This window comes from Cherax quadricarinatus, chromosome 86 (genome assembly GCF_038502225.1).
Source record: "Cherax quadricarinatus isolate ZL_2023a chromosome 86, ASM3850222v1, whole genome shotgun sequence".
NCBI lineage: Eukaryota > Metazoa > Arthropoda > Malacostraca > Decapoda > Parastacidae > Cherax > Cherax quadricarinatus.
In genome coordinates this window covers 15,448,068-15,465,293 of record NC_091377.1, presented here as the reverse complement: position 1 = coordinate 15,465,293, position 17,226 = coordinate 15,448,068, and the positions used below count along the sequence as shown (strand labels likewise).

Genomic DNA, 17,226 nt, shown 5'->3' with positions numbered 1-17,226 from the left:
GCGCTGTGGTGGCGGCGCTGTGGTGGCGGCGATGTTAAAGGACCCCAATGGAAATAAGTCACTCTGTCTGACTTTTTTGGGTTATCCCAGGTTCTCTACACATATGTTGCTATGTATGATAATTCTATGTAACTGTATTTGTGTATACCTGAATAAATTTACTTACTTACTTACTTATGTTGTTGTGGTGGTGGTGTTGTGGTGGTGGTGTTGTGGTGGTGGTGTTGTGGTGGTGGTGTTGTGGTGGTGGTGTTGTGGTGGTGGTGATGGTGTTGTGATGGTGCTGGTGTTGTGGTGGGGTGGTGTTGGTGGTGGTGGTGGTGGTGTGGTGGTGGTGTTGTAGAGGTGGTGGTAGTAGTAGTGTTGTTGTGGTGGTGGTGGCGTAGTTGTGGTGGTGGTGGTAGTGGTGATGGTAATAATTGTGTTGTGGTGGTGGTGGTAGTGGTGGTGGAGTGGTGGTGTAGTGGTGTAGTTGTGGTGATGGTAGTAGTAGTAGTGTTGTTGAGGTGGTGGTGGTGGTGTTGTTGTGGTGGTGGTGGTAATAGTGGTGGTGTTGTGGTGGTGTTGTTGTTGTGGTGGTGGTAGTGGTGGTGTCGTGGTGGTTGTGGTGGTTTTGCTGTGATGGACCTGGTGGTGTTGTTGTGGTGGTGGTAGTAATGGTGGTGTTGTTGTTGTGGTGGTGGTGGTGGTAGTAGTGGTGATGTGGTGGTGTTGTGGTGGTGTTGTGGTGCTGTGGTGGTGTTGTGGTGGTGTTGTTGGTGGTGGGGTTGTGGTAGTGTTGGTGTTGTTTTCAGTGGTGTTGTGGTGGTGGTGGTGTTGTGGTGGTGGTGTTGTGGAGGTGGTGTTGTGGTGGTGGTGTTGTGGTGGTGTTGTGGTGGTGGTGTTGTGGTGGTGGTGTTGTGGTGGTGGTAGTGGTATTGTGGTGGTGGTGTGTTGTGGTAAGGCGGTCTTGTGGTGGTGGTGGTGGCAGTGGTATGGTGGTGATGGTAGTGGTGGTGTTGTTGTTGTTGTGGTGGTGGTGGTAGTAGTGGTGATGTTGTGGTGGTGTTGTGGTGGTGTTGTGGTGGTGTTGTGGTGGAGCTGTGGTGGTGTTGTGGTGGTTGTTGAGGTGTTGTGGTGGTGTTGGTGATGGTGGGGTTGTGGTAGTGTTGGTGTTGTGGTGTTGGTGTTGTGGTGGTGATGTTGTGGTGGTGGTGTTGTGGTGGAGTTGTGGCGGTGTTGTGGTGGTGTTGGTGGTGTTGTGATGGTGGTGTGTTGTGGTGAGGTGGTCTATTGGTGGTGGTGGTGGCAGTGGTATGGTGGTGATAGTAGTGGTGGTGTTGTGGTGGTGGTGGCGGTGTTGCGGTGGGGTGGTGTTTGTGGTAGTGTTATTGTTGTGGTGGTGGTGGTGGTAGTAGTGGTGGTGTTGTGGTGGTGGTGGTGGTGGTGGTGTTGTGGTGGTGGTGGTGGTGTTGTAGTGATGGGGTGGTGTTGGTGGTGGTGGCGTTGTGGTGGTGGTGGTGTTGTGGTGGTGGTGTTGTGGTGGTGGTGGTGTTGTGGTGGTGTTGTTGTGGTGGTGGTGTTGTGGTGGTGGTGTTGTTGTTGTTGTGGTGGTGGTGGTAGTGGTGTTGTGGTGGTGGTGTTGTGGTGGTGGTGTTGTGATGGTGGTGTTGTGGTGGTGGTGTTGTTGTGGTGGTGGTGGTGCTGTGGTGGTGGTGGTATTGTGGTGGTGGTGGTGTTGTGGTGGTGGTGTTGTGGTGGGGGTGGTGGTATTCTGGCGGGGGTAGTGTTGTTGTTGTGGTGGTGGTGTTGGGGTGTTGTGGTGGTGGTGTTGTGGTGGTAGTGGTGGTGGTAGTGGAAGTGCTGTTGTGGTGGGGGTGTTGTGGTGATGTTGTTGTGGTGGTGGTGTTGCTGTGGTGGTGGTATTGTGGTGGTGGTGGTGGTGGTAGTAGTGGTGGTGTTGTGGTGGTGGTGGTGTTGTGGTGGTGGTGGTGGTGTTGTAGTGATGGGGTGGTGTTGGTGGTGGTGGCGTTGTGGTGGTGGTGGCGTTGTGGTGGTTGTGGTGTTGTGGTGGTGGTGTTGTGGTGGTGGTGGTATTGTGGTGGTGTTGTTGTGGTGGTGGTGTTGTGGTGGTGGTGTTGTTGTTGTTGTGGTGGTGGTGGTAGTGGTGTTGTGGTGGTGGTGTTGTGGTGGTGGTGTTGTGATGGTGGTGTTGTGGTGGTGGTGTTGTTGTGGTGGTGGTGCTGTGGTGGTGGTGGTATTGTGGTGGTGGTGGTGTTGTGGTGGTGGTGTTGTGGTGGGGGTGGTGGTATTCTGGCGAGGGTAGTGTTGTTGTTGTGGTGGTGGTGTTGGGGTGTTGTGGTGGTGGTGGTGGTGTTGTGGTGGTAGTGGTGGTGGTAGTGGAAGTGCTGTTGTTGTGGGGGTGTTGTGGTGATGTTGTTGTGGTGGTGGTGTTGCTGTGGTGGTGATGGCGCTGTGGTGGTGGTGGTATTGTGGTGGTGGTGGTGTTGTGGTGGTGGTGTTGTGGTGGGGGTGTTGTGGTTGTGGTGTTGTGGTGGTGGTGGTGGTAGTGATGGTATTCTGGTTGTGGTGGTGTTGTTGTGGTGGCGGTGGTGTTGTGGTGGTGTTGTAGTGGTGGTGGTGTTGTGGTGGTAGTGGTGGTGTTAGTGGAAGTGGTGTTGTTGTGGTGTTGTTGTTATGGTGGTGGTGGTAGTGGTGTTGTGGTGGTGGTGGTGTAGTGGTATTGTTGTTGTGGTGGTGGTGGTAGTAGTGGTGGTGTTATTGTGGTGATGGTGTTGTTGTGGTGGTGGTGATGGTGTTGGGGTGTTGGTGGTGTTGTGATGGTGGTAGTGCTGATGGTAGTGGTGTTGCTGTGGTGGTGGAGGTATTGTTGTGGTATGTGTGGTGTTGTAGTGGTGGTGGTGGTAGTAGTGTTGTTCTGGTGGTGGTGTTGTTGTGGCTATGGTATTGGTGGTGGTAATAGTGGTTGTGTTGTGGTGGTGGTGGTAGTGGTGGTGTAGTGGTGGTGCAGTGGTTGTGATGGTAGTAGTAGTGTTGTTGTTGTTGTGGTGGTGTTATTGTGGTGGTGGTAGTGGTGGTGTAGTGGTGGTGCAGCGGTGGTGATGGTAGTAGTAGTGTTGTTGTTGTTGTGGTGGTGTTGTTGTGATGGTGGTAGTAGTGGTAGAAATAGTGGTGGTAATAGTGGTGGTATTGTGGTGGTGGTGGTGTTGTGGTGGCGGTGGTAGTGTTGTGGTGGTGGTGGTAGTGGTGGTTTTGCTGTGATGGTCCTGGTGGTGTTGTTGTTGAGGAGGAAGTAGTGTTGTTGTTGTTGTTGTTGTGGAGGTGGTTGTTACACCCTTTTGTTCATTTTGTTCATTTTCTTCTTATTATCACAATGGTATACTTTTACATGTTATTTTTGCTATTTCACTTAATATTATATTCAGGAGTAATTCCATTAGTAGCTAAAATGGATTTACTCGACTTTATAATATTATTTGGTCGTATTACTTAGCTTTGTATTTAGGTAGGTCATTTAATTAGTGTCAACTGCTGGTGACCTGGCCAAGCACCAGTAGGTGTTTTGAGCTGCTCGACCCCTGCTGGTGACCTGGCCAAGCACCAGTAGGTGTTTTGAGCTGCTCGACCCCTGCTGGTGACCTGGCCAAGCACCAGTAGGTGTTTTGAGCTGCTCGACCCCTGCTGGTGACCTGGCCAAGCACCAGTAGGTGTTTTGAGCTGCTCGACCCCTGCTGGTGACCTGGCCAAGCACCAGTAGGTGTTTTGAGCTGCTCGACCCCTGCTGGTGACCTGGCCAAGCACCAGTAGGTGTTTTGAGCTGCTCGACCCCTGCTGGTGACCTGGCCAAGCACCAGTAGGTGTTTTGAGCTGCTCGACCCCTGCTGGTGACCTGGCCAAGCACCAGTAGGTGTTTTGAGCTGCTCGACCCCTGCTGGTGACCTGGCCAAGCACCAGTAGGTGTTTTGAGCTGCTCGACCCCTGCTGGTGACCTGGCCAAGCACCAGTAGGTGTTTTGAGCTGCTCGACCCCTGCTGGTGACCTGGCCAAGCACCAGTAGGTGTTTTGAGCTGCTCGACCCCTGCTGGTGACCTGGCCAAGCACCAGTAGGTGTTTTGAGCTGCTCGACCCCTGCTGGTGACCTGGCCAAGCACCAGTAGGTGTTTTGAGCTGCTCGACCCCTGCTCCGACCGAGACAAAGTGGGCTGATAAAGCCTCACAGAGTTCAGTTCATACCTTCCTCACCTCTCGTGAGGGAAGCTCCCTGGTTCCTGGATTTAAACTTCTGGTCCCACATGAGGTTCCCTAGTGACCCTTCAGTACCTCGGACGGTATCTGACAGAAACGTCTCGGACGAAGTGTGTGTAGCTGTTTTGGAGACGCTGGTGATTGTCCCTAGCTGTGCTAGGAGTGAATTTAAGCAGTATTGGTTCAAAGAGGACGGTGAAAAAGTCATGGGAGACAGACTCGCCTCAAAATTCCTTTAAGTGTAAAATATTCCTAATCTCACTTAGTATATTATGAAAGTTGAATAAGAGTGAATTATTATTGAAGTGTTACGTCTTCTGTCTCATTTGGATTGAGTTAAGTAAAGTGTTATTATGTGAAGAGAAGGTGTTATGATACTAGAGCCGTTCAGTACTATAATCAAGATAATAATGTGTATTATCTTTTAAGTGAACTTAAGTGTAAATTTCATGAGTACTCTGTTTTATGGTGCGACCTTTTTAAAGTTTATATAAAACCCTTCTATGGTTTATTAAGAAACTTAATAAAAAAACGGAAAGAAACATTGTGATTGTTTACTACTGAACCCTTGAATGATTTTATCTAGAACAGGATATTCAGTCCTGTTTATTTGTTGCAAGAAAGTGCTAAATAGGCTTAAGTAGTGGCCCTGTACGCAACAGTGGTGCTAGTACTGGTGGCGTTGTGGTGGTGGTAGTAGTGGTGGTGGTGTTGTGGTGGTGGTAGTAGTGGTGGTGGTGTTGTGGTGGTGGTAGTAGTGGTGGTGTTGTGGTGGTGGTAGTAGTGGTGGTGGTGTTGTGGTGGTGGTAGTGGTGGTGTTGTGGTGGTGGTAGTAGTGGTGGTGGTGTTGTGGTGGTGGTAGTAGTGGTGGTGTTGTGGTGGTGGTGGTGGTAGTTGTGGCGTTGTGGTGGTGGTAGTAGTGGTGGTGGTGTTGTGGTGGTGGTAGTAGTGGTGGCGTTGTGGTGGTGGTAGTAGTGGTGGTGGTGTTGTGGTGGTGGTAGTAGTGGTGTTGTTGTTGTTGTTGTGGTGGTGTTGGTATTAGTGGTGGTGTTGTGGTGGTGTTGGTATTAGTGGTGGTGTTGTGGTGGTGGTAGTAGTGGTGGTGGTGTTGTGGTGGTGGTAGTAGTGGTGGTGGTAGTAGTGGTGGTGTTGTGGTGGTGTTGTGGTGGTGGTAGTAGTGGTGGTGGTGTTGTGGTGGTGGTAGTAGTGGTGGCGTTGTGGTGGTGGTAGTAGTGGTGGTGGTGTTGTGGTGGTGGTAGTAGTGGTGGTGTTGTGGTGGTGGTGGTGGTAGTTGTGGTGTTGTGGTGGTGATAGTAGTGGTAGTGTTGTTGAGGTGGTGGTGGTGGTGGTAGTAGTGGTGGTGTTGTTGTGGTGGTGTTGTGGTGGTGTTGTGGTGGTGGTGGTGGTAGTAGTAGTGGTGGTGTTGTGGTGGTGGTAGTGGTGTTGTGGTGGTGGTGGTGGTAGTGGTGGTGGTGTGGTAGTGGTGGTAGTGGTGTTGTTGTTGTGGTGGTAGTGGTAGTAGTGGTGGTGGTGTGGTGGTGGGGACTGTAAGTATATCATCACTGGAGAGGATTTCCTGATGTGGATGCAGGTGGCTGGAGGTGGTGGTTGTAATAATGATAGTGGTAGTAGTGGTGGTGGTAGTGGTGGTGGTGATGGTAGTGGTGATGGTAGTGGTGGTGGTAATAATGATGGTGTTGTGGTAGTGGTGGTATTGGTGGTGTAGTGGTGGTGATGGTAGTAGTAGTGTTGTGGTGGTGGTGGTGGTGGTAATAGTGGTGGTGTTGTGGTAATGGTGGTGTTGTTGTGGTGGTGGTAATAGTGGTGGTGTTGTGGTAGTGGTGGCGTTATGGTGGTGGTAGTAGTGGTGGTGTTGTTGTGGTGTTGGTAGTAGTGGTGGTAATGGTGGTGGTTATGGTGGTGGTAGTGGTGATGGTAGTGGTGATGGTGATGGTAATCTTCGTGGTGGTAGTGGTGGTGGTGGTGATGGTGGTGGTGATGGTAGTGGTGGTGAAGATGGTAGTGATAATGATAATGTTAATAGTAGTTATGGTAGCGATGGTCGTAGTGATGGTAGTGGCGGTGATGGTAGTGGTGGTGGTGGTGGTAGTGGTAGGGGAGGTGGTGGTGGTATTGGTGGTAGTGGTGGTGGTAGTGGTGGTGGTGGTGATGATGGTGGTGGTAGCGGTGGTGGTAGTGGTGGTGGTGGTGATGGTGGTGGTAGTGGGGGTGGTAGTGGTGGCGGTAGTGGAGGTGATGGTAGTGGTGGTAGTAGTGGTAGTGGTGGTGGTCATGGTGGTGGTAGTGGTAAGGGAGGTGGTGGTGGTATTGGTGGTGGTGGTGGTGGTAGTGGTGGTGGTAGTGGTGGTGGTAGTAGTGGTGGCGGTGGTGGTGGTGGTGATGGTGGTGGTGGTGGTGGTGGTGATGGTGGTGGTGGTGGTGGTGGTGATGGTGGTGGTGGTGGTGATGACAGTAGTGATGGTGATGGTAATCTTCGTGATGATAGTGGTGGTGGTGATGGTGGTGGTGATGGTGGTTGTGATGGTAGTGGTAGTGGTGACGATGGTAGTGGTGATGGTGGTGGTGAAGATGGTAGTGGTAATAGTGATGTTAATAGTAGTGATGGTAGCGATGGTGGTAGTGGTGGTGGTCATGGTGGTGGTAGTGGTAGAGTAGGTGCTGGTGGTATTAGTGGTAGTGGTAGGGGAGGTGGTAGTGGTATTGGTGGTGGTGGTAGTGGTAGTGGTAGTGGTGGTGGTAGTGGTTGTGGTGGTGATAGTGGTGGTGGTAGTGGTGGTGGTAGTGGTAGTGGTGGTGGTGGTAGTGGTGGTGGTAGTGGTGGTGGTAGTGGTGGTGGTGGTGATCGTTCAAGGTAATGGTGGCTTTAGTGGTGACGATGGTAATATAAGAGAAATAGTAATAGTGTAAGTGCACACACACACACACACACACACACACGCACACACACACACACACACACACACACACACACACACACACACACACACACACACACACACACCTGTTTGGAACCCGCACTTGATAAAGCACGTCAAGAAACTAGAGAAAGTACAAAGGTTTGCGACAAGGTTAGTTCCAGAGCTAAGGGGAATGTCCTATGAAGAAAGATTAAGGGAAATCGGCCTGACGACACTGGAGGACAGGAGGGTCAGGGGAGACATGATAACGACATATAAAATACTGCGTGGAATAGACAAGGTGGACAAAGACAGGATGTTCCAGGGAGGGGACACAGAAACAAGAGGCCACAATTGGAAGTTGAAGACACAAATGAGTCAGAGAGATAGTAGGAAGTATTTCTTCAGTCATAGAGTTGTAAGGCAGTGGAATAGCCTAGAAAATGACGTAGTGGAGGCAGGAACCATACACAGTTTTAAGACGAGGTTTGATAAAGCTCATGGAGCGGGGAGAGAGAGGGCCTAGTAGCAACCGGTGAAGAGGCGGGGCCAGGAGCTAGGACTCGACCCCTGCAACCACAAATAGGTGAGTACAAATAGTTGAGTACACAAAACAGCTAGAGGATTTGGCACACATAACAGGAAAGGCACTGCAATGGATCAGAGAATACCTGACAGGGAGGCAACAACTAGTCATGGTTCGTGACGAGGTGTCAGAGTGGGCGCCTGTGACGAGCGGGGTACCACAGGGGTCAGTCCTAGGACCTGTGCTGTTTCTGGTATATGTGAATGACGTGACGGAAGGGATAGACTCAGAAGTGTCCCTGTTTGCAGATGATGTGAAGTTAATGAGGAGAATTAATTCGGATGAGGAACAGGCATAACTACAAAGGGACCTGGACAGGCTGGAAGCCTGGTCAAGGAAATGCCTCCTTGAATTTAACCCAGCCAAATGCAAAGTAATGAAGATCGGGGAAGGGCAAAGAGGACTGCAGACAGTATAGTCTAGGTGGCCAAAGACTGCAAACCTCGCTCAAGGAAAAGGACCTTGGGGTGAGTATAATACCGAGCACATCTCCTGAGGCGCACATCAACCAGATAACTGCTGCAGCATACGGGCGCCTGGCAAACCTGAGAATAGCTTTTCGATACCTCAGAAAGAAATTGTTCAAGACACTGTACACCGTGTACGTCAGGCCCATGTTGTAGTATGCAGCACCAGTTTGGAACCCATACCTGGTCAAGTAAGTCAAGAAATTAGAGAAAGTGCAAAAGTTTGCAGGAAGACTAGTTCCAGAGATAAGGGAATAATCCTACGAAGATAGGTTAAGGGAAATCGGCCTGATGGCACTGGAGAACAGGAGGATTAAGGAAGACATGAAAACGACATACAAAATACTGCGATGAGGGTGACAGGATGTTCTAGAGATGGGACACAGAAACAAGGGGTCACAGTTGGCAGTTGAAGACTCAGATAAGTCATAGGGATTTTACTAAGAATTTCTTTAGTCATAGAGTTGTCAGGAAGTGGAATAGTCCGGAAAGTGGCGTAGTGGAGGCAGGAACCGTACATAGTTTTAAGACGAGGTTCGATAAAACTCATAGAGCAAGGAGAGAGAGGACCTAGTAGCAATCACTGAGGAGGTAGGGCCAGGAGCTGTTACTCGACCCCTGCAACCACAAATAGGTGAGTACAAGCAGACACAAGCACTCACACAATACAACACACTAACATATTCACACTATCTCACTTACACTAAGACATTAACACAAACAAACCCTCAGGCACAGCCTAACATAAACACACACCCACTTTCTAATATTCACACACACACACAAGCACACGCACACGCACACATACACATACACATACACATACACACACACACACACACACACACACACACACACACACACACACACACACACACACAGGAGCTTGGACTCAACCCCTGCAACCTCAACTAGGTGTGTACACACACACACAACAACAAGGTATATACCAACAAGTGTTGGATGACATACAACTAAGGAGGAGGTGAAGAAGCTGCTAGGTGACCTTGATACTTCAAAGGCAATGGGACCGGACAACATCTCCCCGTGGGTCCTTAGAGAGGGAGCAGAAATGCTGTGTGTGCCATTTGGAAGTTGAAGACTCAGATGAGTCAAAGGGATGTTAGGAAGTATTTCTTCAGTCACAGAGTAGCCAGGAAGTGGAATAGTCTAGGAAGTGATGTAATGGAGGCAGGAACCATACGTAGCTTTTCAACGAGGTATGATAAAGCTCATGGAGCAGGGAGAGAGAGGACCTAGTAGCGTTCAGTGAAGAGGCAGGGCCAGGAACTGAGTCTTGACCCCTGCAACCACAATTAGGTGAGTACAATTATGTGAGTACACACACACACACACACACACACACACACACACACCAGGCACATCTCCTGAGGCACACATCAGCCAAATAACTGCTGCAGCATATGGGCGCCTAACAAACCTAAGAAAAGCTTTCTGACATCTTAATAAGGAATCGTACACCGTGTACGTTAGGCCTATATTGGAGTATACAGCACGAGTTTGGAACCCACACCTAGCCAAGCACTTAAGGAAACTAGAGAAAGTGCAAAGGTTTGCAAGAATTCTAGTCCCGTAGCTAAGGGGCATGTCTTACGAGTAGTAAAATAATAATTACATGTAGTAAAATAATAATTACAGAGTGTACCACTAGAACACCTAGCATGGCTAGGCATTTCGGGCAGACTTAAATCAAATCTTAAGTTTAAAATATTACAAAATTATGAGGTATGTTGGTATTATGGCTAAGTGACTAAATACTAGTTTGTGAGTTTAGCAATGTGAATGCTTTTGTTTTGGCACTATACATAGTTTCAGTATTGGAGTATCACAGGCCAACTTATGACTAGTTAAGATTCATTATTTTGAAATTGAGATTGAGATTTCTGTTTATGGTCAAATGGGTGAGTGAGTGTAAGTGTTAACCACCAGGTGGTATTCGTGTAATTAGTTGACAGGGTGTATCAGGGAGATAAGATGTTTTCTGATGGTAGTTTTGAAGGTGATGAATGTGTCTGCAGTTTTAGAATTTTCAGGTAGGGTGTTCCAGATTTTAGGGCCTTTGACATACATTGAATTTTTGTAAAGGTTTAGTCGAACACGGGGAATGTCGTAGAGATGTTTGTGTCTGGTGTTGTGCCTGTGGGTTCTGTCACAACTATCAAGAAAGCGTTTTAGATCAAGGTTAATATTGGAATTTAAGGTCCTGTAGATGTAGATTGCACAGTAGTAAGTGTGGATGCACTGAACAGGGAGTAAGTTTAGATCTATGAAGAGTGGGGGGGGGGTGTTGCCAGGGATGGGATTTAGTGATTATTCTTACTGCAGCTTTTTGTTGGGTTATTATTGGCTTTAGGTGTGTTGCTGCAGTTGAACCCCAAGCACAGATAGCATAGGTGAATGGTATAATGTGAGAAGGGCAGTTTGCGGCACGTAGTATCGTATCTTGGAGAGGATCCCAACCGTTTTGGATACTTTTTTGGTTATGTGTTGGATATGGGTGCTGAAGTTCAGGTTGTTGTCGAGGTACGGGCCTAGAAATTTGCCCTCATTATACCTGGCAATTAGAGTGTTGTCGATCTTATTGTTAATTTGCGCATCTCCTGCTCTGCTACCAAACATAATGTAGTAGGTTTTGTCAGTGTTAAGCGTAAGTTTATTGGCTGTCATCCAAGTCGATATTTTGATCAGCTCCTCGTTAACAATGGTGTTGAGGGTGGCAAGATTAGGGTGAGAGATGACATAAGTCGTGTCGTCAACATAGAGAATGGGGTTCAGGTGTTGAGATACGTTTGGAAGGTCATTGATGTATATGAGGAAGAGCAGAGAACCAAGGACACTTCCCTGCGGAACTCCAGTATCAAGTGGCTGTGTTGTTGATGCTGTGTCTTCAATGGTGACATACTGATACCTATTAGTAATGTAAGATTTGAAATATGCAAGCGCATGGCCTCTTATACCATAATGGTCAAGTTTATGGAGTAGGATGCCGTGGTCTACTGTGTCAAAAGCTTTTCTTAGGTCAATAAAAATTCCTAGTGGATACGAGGAGAGGTTAAGAGAAATCGAGCTGACGACACTGGAGGACATGAGAGATAGGGGGGATATGATAAGTACATATAAAATACTGAGAGGAATCTACAAGGTGGACAGAGACAGGATGTTCCAGAGATGGGACACAACAACAAGGGGTCACAGTTAGAAATTGAAGACTCAGATGAATCACAAGGATGTTAGGAAGTATTTCTGCAGTCATAGAGTTGTCAGGAAGTGGAATAGTTTGGGAAGTGATGTAGTGGAGGCAGGATCCATACATAGCTTTAAGAAAAGGTATGATGAAGCTCATGGAGCAGGATGAGTTACCTAGTAGTGACCAGTGAAGAGGCGGGGTCAGGAGCTGTTACTCCACCCTTGCAACCATAACTAGGCGAGTACACACACACACACACATACACACACACAGCCGAGGAGGAGGAGGCAAAGAAGCTGCTATGTGACCTTGATACCTCAAAGGCCGTGGCACCGAACTACATTTCTCCGTGGGTCATTATAGAGGGAGCAGAGTTGCTATGTGTGCCACTAACAACAATTTTTAACACGTCAACTGAAACTGGGCAACTACCTGTGGTATGGAAGATGGCAGATGTAGTCCCAGTTTTTAAGAAAGGAGAGAGACACGAGGCATTGAACTACAGACCTGTGTCACTGACGTGTATAGTATGCAAAGTCATGGAAATAATTATCAGGATGAGAGTGGTGGAGCATCTAGAAAGGAACAAGCTTATAAATGACAACCAACATGGTTTCAGGGAAGGGAAATCCTGTGTTACAAACCTACTGGAATTTTATGACAAGGTAACGGAAGTAAGACACGAGAGAGAAGGGTGGGTAGATTGCGTTTTCTACGTCTGCGAGAAGGCCTTCTACACAGTTCCTCACAAGAGATTAGTGCAAAAGCTAGAGGATCAGGAATGAATAACAGGGAAGGCACAGCAATGGATCAGAGAATTCTTGACAGGGAGGCAACAACTAGTCATGGTTCGTGAGGAGGTGTCAGAGTGGGCGCCTGTGACAAGCGGGGTTCCACAGGGGTCAGTCCTAGGACCTGTTCAGTTTTTGGTATAAGTGAATGACATGGCAGAAGGGATAGACTTAAAAGTGTGCCTGTTTGCAGGCGATGTGAAGTTAATGAGGAGAATTAAATTGCATGAGGATCAGGCAGGACTAAAAAGAGACCTGGACAGGCTGCAAGCCTGGTCCAACAATTGGCGCATGGAATTTAACCCCACCAAATGCAAAGTCATACAGATCGGGGAAGGCAAAGACCGCAGGATAGGCTTTGTGGAAAAAGACTGCGAACCTCACTCAAGGAAAAGTATCTTGGGGTGAGTATAATACCGAGCACATCTCCTGAGGCGCACATCAACCAGATAACTGCTGCAGCTTATGGGCGCCTGACAAACCTGAGAATAACAATCCGATACCTCAGTAAGGAATCGTTCAAGACTGTACACCATGCATGTCAGGCCCATATTGGAATATGCGGCACCAGTTTGGAACCCACACCTGGTCAAGCATGTCAAGAAATTAGATAAAGTGCAAAGGTTTGCAACAAGACTAGTCCCAGAGCTGAGGGGAATGTCCTTCGAAGATAGGTTAAGGGATAAGATACCTACATATAAATATTGAGAAAAATTGACTAGGTGGGCAGAGACAGGATGTTCCGGAGATGGGACACAGCAACAAGGGGTCACAATTGGAAGTTGAAGACTCAGATGAGTCAAAGGGATATTAAGAAGTATTTCTTCAATCATAGAGCTGTCAGGAAGTGGAATAGTCCGGGAAGTGATGTAGTGGACGCATGATCCATACATAGCTTCAAGAAAAGGTATGATAAAGCTCATGGAGCAGGAAGAGTGACCTAGTAGCGACCAGTGAAGAGGCGGGGCCAGGAGCTGAGTCTCGGCCCCTACAACCACAATTAGGTGAGTACACACACACACACACACACACACACACACACACACACACACACACACACACACACACACACACACACACACACACACACACACACACACACACGAAAAGGTTTGCAACAAGACTAGTCCCAGAGCTAAGAGGTATGTCCTACGAGGAGAGGTTAAGAGAAATCCACCTGACGACACTGGAGGACAGGAGAGATAGGGGGGACATGATAACGACATAAAAAACACTGAGAGGAATTGACAAGGTGGACAAAGACAGGATGTTCCAGAGATGGGACACAGCAATAAGGGGACACAGTTGGAAGTTGAAGACACAGATGAATCACAGGGATGTTAGGAAGTATTTCTTCAGTCATAGAGTTGTCAGGAAGTGGAATAGTTTTGGAAGCGATGTAGTGGAGGCAGGATCCATACATAGCTTTAAGCAGAGGTATGATAAAGCTCATGGTTCAGGGAGAGTGACCTAGTAGCGACCAGTGAAGAGGCGGGACCAGGAGCTAGGACTCGACCCCTGGAACCTCAACTAGGTGAGCACAACTAGGTGAGTACACACACACACACACACACACACACACACACACACACACACACACACACATACACACACACACACACACACACACACACACACACACACACACACACACACACATACACACACACACACATACACACACACACACACACACACACACACACACACACACACACACACACACACATACACACTCAAACACACAACTTGGTCAAGCACGTCAAAAATTAGAGGAAGTGCAAAAGTCTGGAAGAAGATTAGTCCCGGAGCTGAGAAAGATGTCCCATGAGGAGAGAGGTTAAGGAACATCAACCTGCCGACCCTGGATGACACCAGGGATAGTGAACACGTGATAAACTACGTATTTAATAGTGAGACGAATTGAGAAGGTGAACAAGGACATAATGTTCCAGAGATGGGACACAAGAACAAGCCTTAGAGTTGTCAGGAAGTGGAACAACCTGGAGAGTAAAGTAGTGGAGGTAGGATCTATACATAGCTTTAGGAAGAGGTATGATAAGGCTCTTGGAGCAAGGAGAAGTGTCGACCTAGAGTAGAGGCGGGACCAGGAGGTGTGACCCGACCTCTGTAACAATATATAGGTGAGTGCGTACATACACTCACAAACACCCACACACTCTCTCTCGCAAACACACAAACTCTGACACACTCACTCACAATTACACACTAACACATATACTCAAGTTCTTGTACTCCAATACATGTACTCAAGCTTTTGTACTGCAGTACATGTACTCAAGTTTTTGTACTGCAGTACATGTACTCAAGTTTTTGTACTGCAGTACATGTACTCAAGTTTTTGTACTGCAGTACATGTACTCAAGTTTTTGTACTGCAGTACATGTACTCAAGATTTTGTAATGCAGTACATGTACTCAAGATTTTGTACTGCAGTACATGTACTCAAGTTTTTTTGTACTGCAGTACATGTACTCAAGTTTTTGTAATGCAGTACATGTACTCAAGTTTTTGTAATGCAGTACATGTACTCAAGTTTTTGTAATGCAGTACATGTACTCAAGATTTTGTACTGCAGTACATGTACTCAAGTTTTTTGTACTGCAGTACATGTACTCAAGTTTTTGTACTGCAGTACATGTACTCAAGTTTTTGTACTGCAGTACATGTATTCAAGTTTTTGTACTCCAGCACATGTACTCAAGTTTTTGTACTGCAGTACATGTACTCAAGTTTTTGTACTGCAGTACATGTACTCAAGTTTTTGTACTGCAGTACATGTACTCAAGTTTTTGTACTCCAGCACATGTACTCAAGTTTTTGTACTGCAGCACATGTACTCAAGCTTTTGTACTGCAGTACATGTACTCAAGTTTTTGTACTGCAGTACATGTACTCAAGTTTTTGTACTGCAGTACATGTACTCAAGTTTTTGTACTGCAGCACATGTACTCAAGCTTTTGTACTGCAGTACATGTACTCAAGTTTTTGTACTGCAGTACATGTACTCAAGTTTTTGTACTGCAGTACATGTACTCAAGTTTTTGTACTGCAGTACATGTACTCAAGTTTTTGTACTGCAGTACATGTACTCAAGCTTTTGTACTGCAGTACATGTACTCAAGTTTTTGTACTGCAGTACATGTACTCAAGTTTTTGTACTGCAGTACATGTACTCAAGTTTTTGTACTGCAGCACATGTACTCAAGTTTTTGTACTGCAGTACATGTACTCAAGTTTTTGTACTGCAGTACATGTACTCAAGCTTTTGTACTGCAGTACATGTACTCAAGTTTTTGTACACCAGCACACGCGGTATATTGCTTCCTGGACTCCACATTACCTGGACACTTGATCAGAGTTCAAATTATTGTCATAAGTCAATAGAAAGCACTAAACCTGTAAGAGTCGTACAGTACCCGGGGAGTAAAAGACAATCAAGCTTGATCCAAGGAAAGGAAGGTAGGTTCAACTCACTGGATCAAGAGCCCTTCATGAATGTAACTGAAGGTTAAATGCGGTTGCGAATTCAGGGCACATTGTGGAGTTATTAAAATTCTGTATGTCTAATGTCATCAGTAAACTGCTATCATATCTCCTCAACAAGAATCATTTATATCGTAAAAATGGTGATAACTATAACCAAAGTATTTAAAGGAGTGGACCAATAAGCCAGCGGAAGGCCTCGGTCAGATGACTAAAAGCTCCACTGGCGGTCATCTGACTAAGACCCACGTCAGAAAACACTTATTCTTTTTCCTGACGAGCATTACTTAACCAACCATTTATACAAAGTAATTATGTTAGGAGAATAATTTCAACACAGCCCACCTGGGTAGACAGCAACCACTGGATAACTGAGACTGAGTTAGAGGATGGAGCAGCACACTACCACTCAACGTTCACTGTACCACTGACCTTCCCACGCTGCTCCTATCATATATATACACAACTCAGGTGATGATACATGCCGCTCCTAAGACACATAATATATTCTTACTATGTGATATGTATCCCACTAACAGTCTAGGGATGAAAATGGCTTGGAATAGTAGATATACGATGATATGAGTGGAAAACAGAAAGTTTGAATGGTATGGTAGTGTAGAGGAAAGAGAGGCAGCCATAGTGGCAACCAGGCCGGACTTCCCCTCTAACATCTCTGATACGCGGATGTGATTCACTTGGGTAATTGTTCATCGCGTGAGGGAGGCAGGGAGGGAGGGCAGGGAGGACGGGCAGGGAGGAAGGGCAGGGAGGACGGGCAGGGAGGAAGGGCAGGGAGGACGGGCAGGGAGGAAGGGCAGGGAAGGGTGACTCCTGTCACCAGGGAAATGAGTACTTGCACCGGGACCAGGAGGACCACGTGCGACGTGTCTCAAGGACCATCAGGACCACGTCAAACTTTACATCAGGACCAGAAGGACGACGTCAGACGTGACATCAGAAAAAGAAGGACTAGGTCAGACATGACACCAGGACCAAAAGGACCAAGTCAGACGTGACAACAGAACCAGCAGGACTAGGTCAGACATGACACCAGGACCAGAAGGACCACGTCAGACGTGACAACAGAACCAGCAGGACTAGGTCAGACATGACACCAGGACCAGAAGGACCACGTCAGACGTGACACCAGGACCAGCAGGACTAGGTCAGACATGGCACCAGGATCAGAAGGACCACGTCAGACGTGACACCAGGACCAGCAGTACCACGTCAATCATTACACAGTGACATATAACACCAGGCATGGAAGGCTGGCAACAGCGCTAAGAGGGCTGACACCACGGTCAGTAGAGCTGACACCATGGTCAGTAGAGCTAACACCACGGTCAGGAAGGCTAACACCACTGTCAGTAGAGCTGACACCATGGTCAAGATAGCTGACACCATGACCAAGAGGGCTGACACTATGGTCAGGAGAGCTGATGCCACGGTCAGGAGAGCTGACACCACGGTCAGGAGAGCTGACACCACGGTCAGGAGA

General features: G+C 47.5%; 1 protein-coding gene across 1 annotated transcript in view; it reads right to left on the bottom strand.

Annotated features, from left to right (window-relative positions):
* LOC128702948 (astakine) overlaps positions 1–16,160 on the bottom strand; it is a 53,540-nt gene extending 37,380 nt beyond the window's left edge. Inside the window, exon 1 of the mRNA XM_070103662.1 lies at positions 16,068–16,160. The gene's annotated coding sequence lies outside the window, so the exon portion shown is untranslated. The remainder of the gene's footprint in view (positions 1–16,067) is intronic.
* Positions 16,161–17,226: the final 1,066 nt, after the last annotated feature.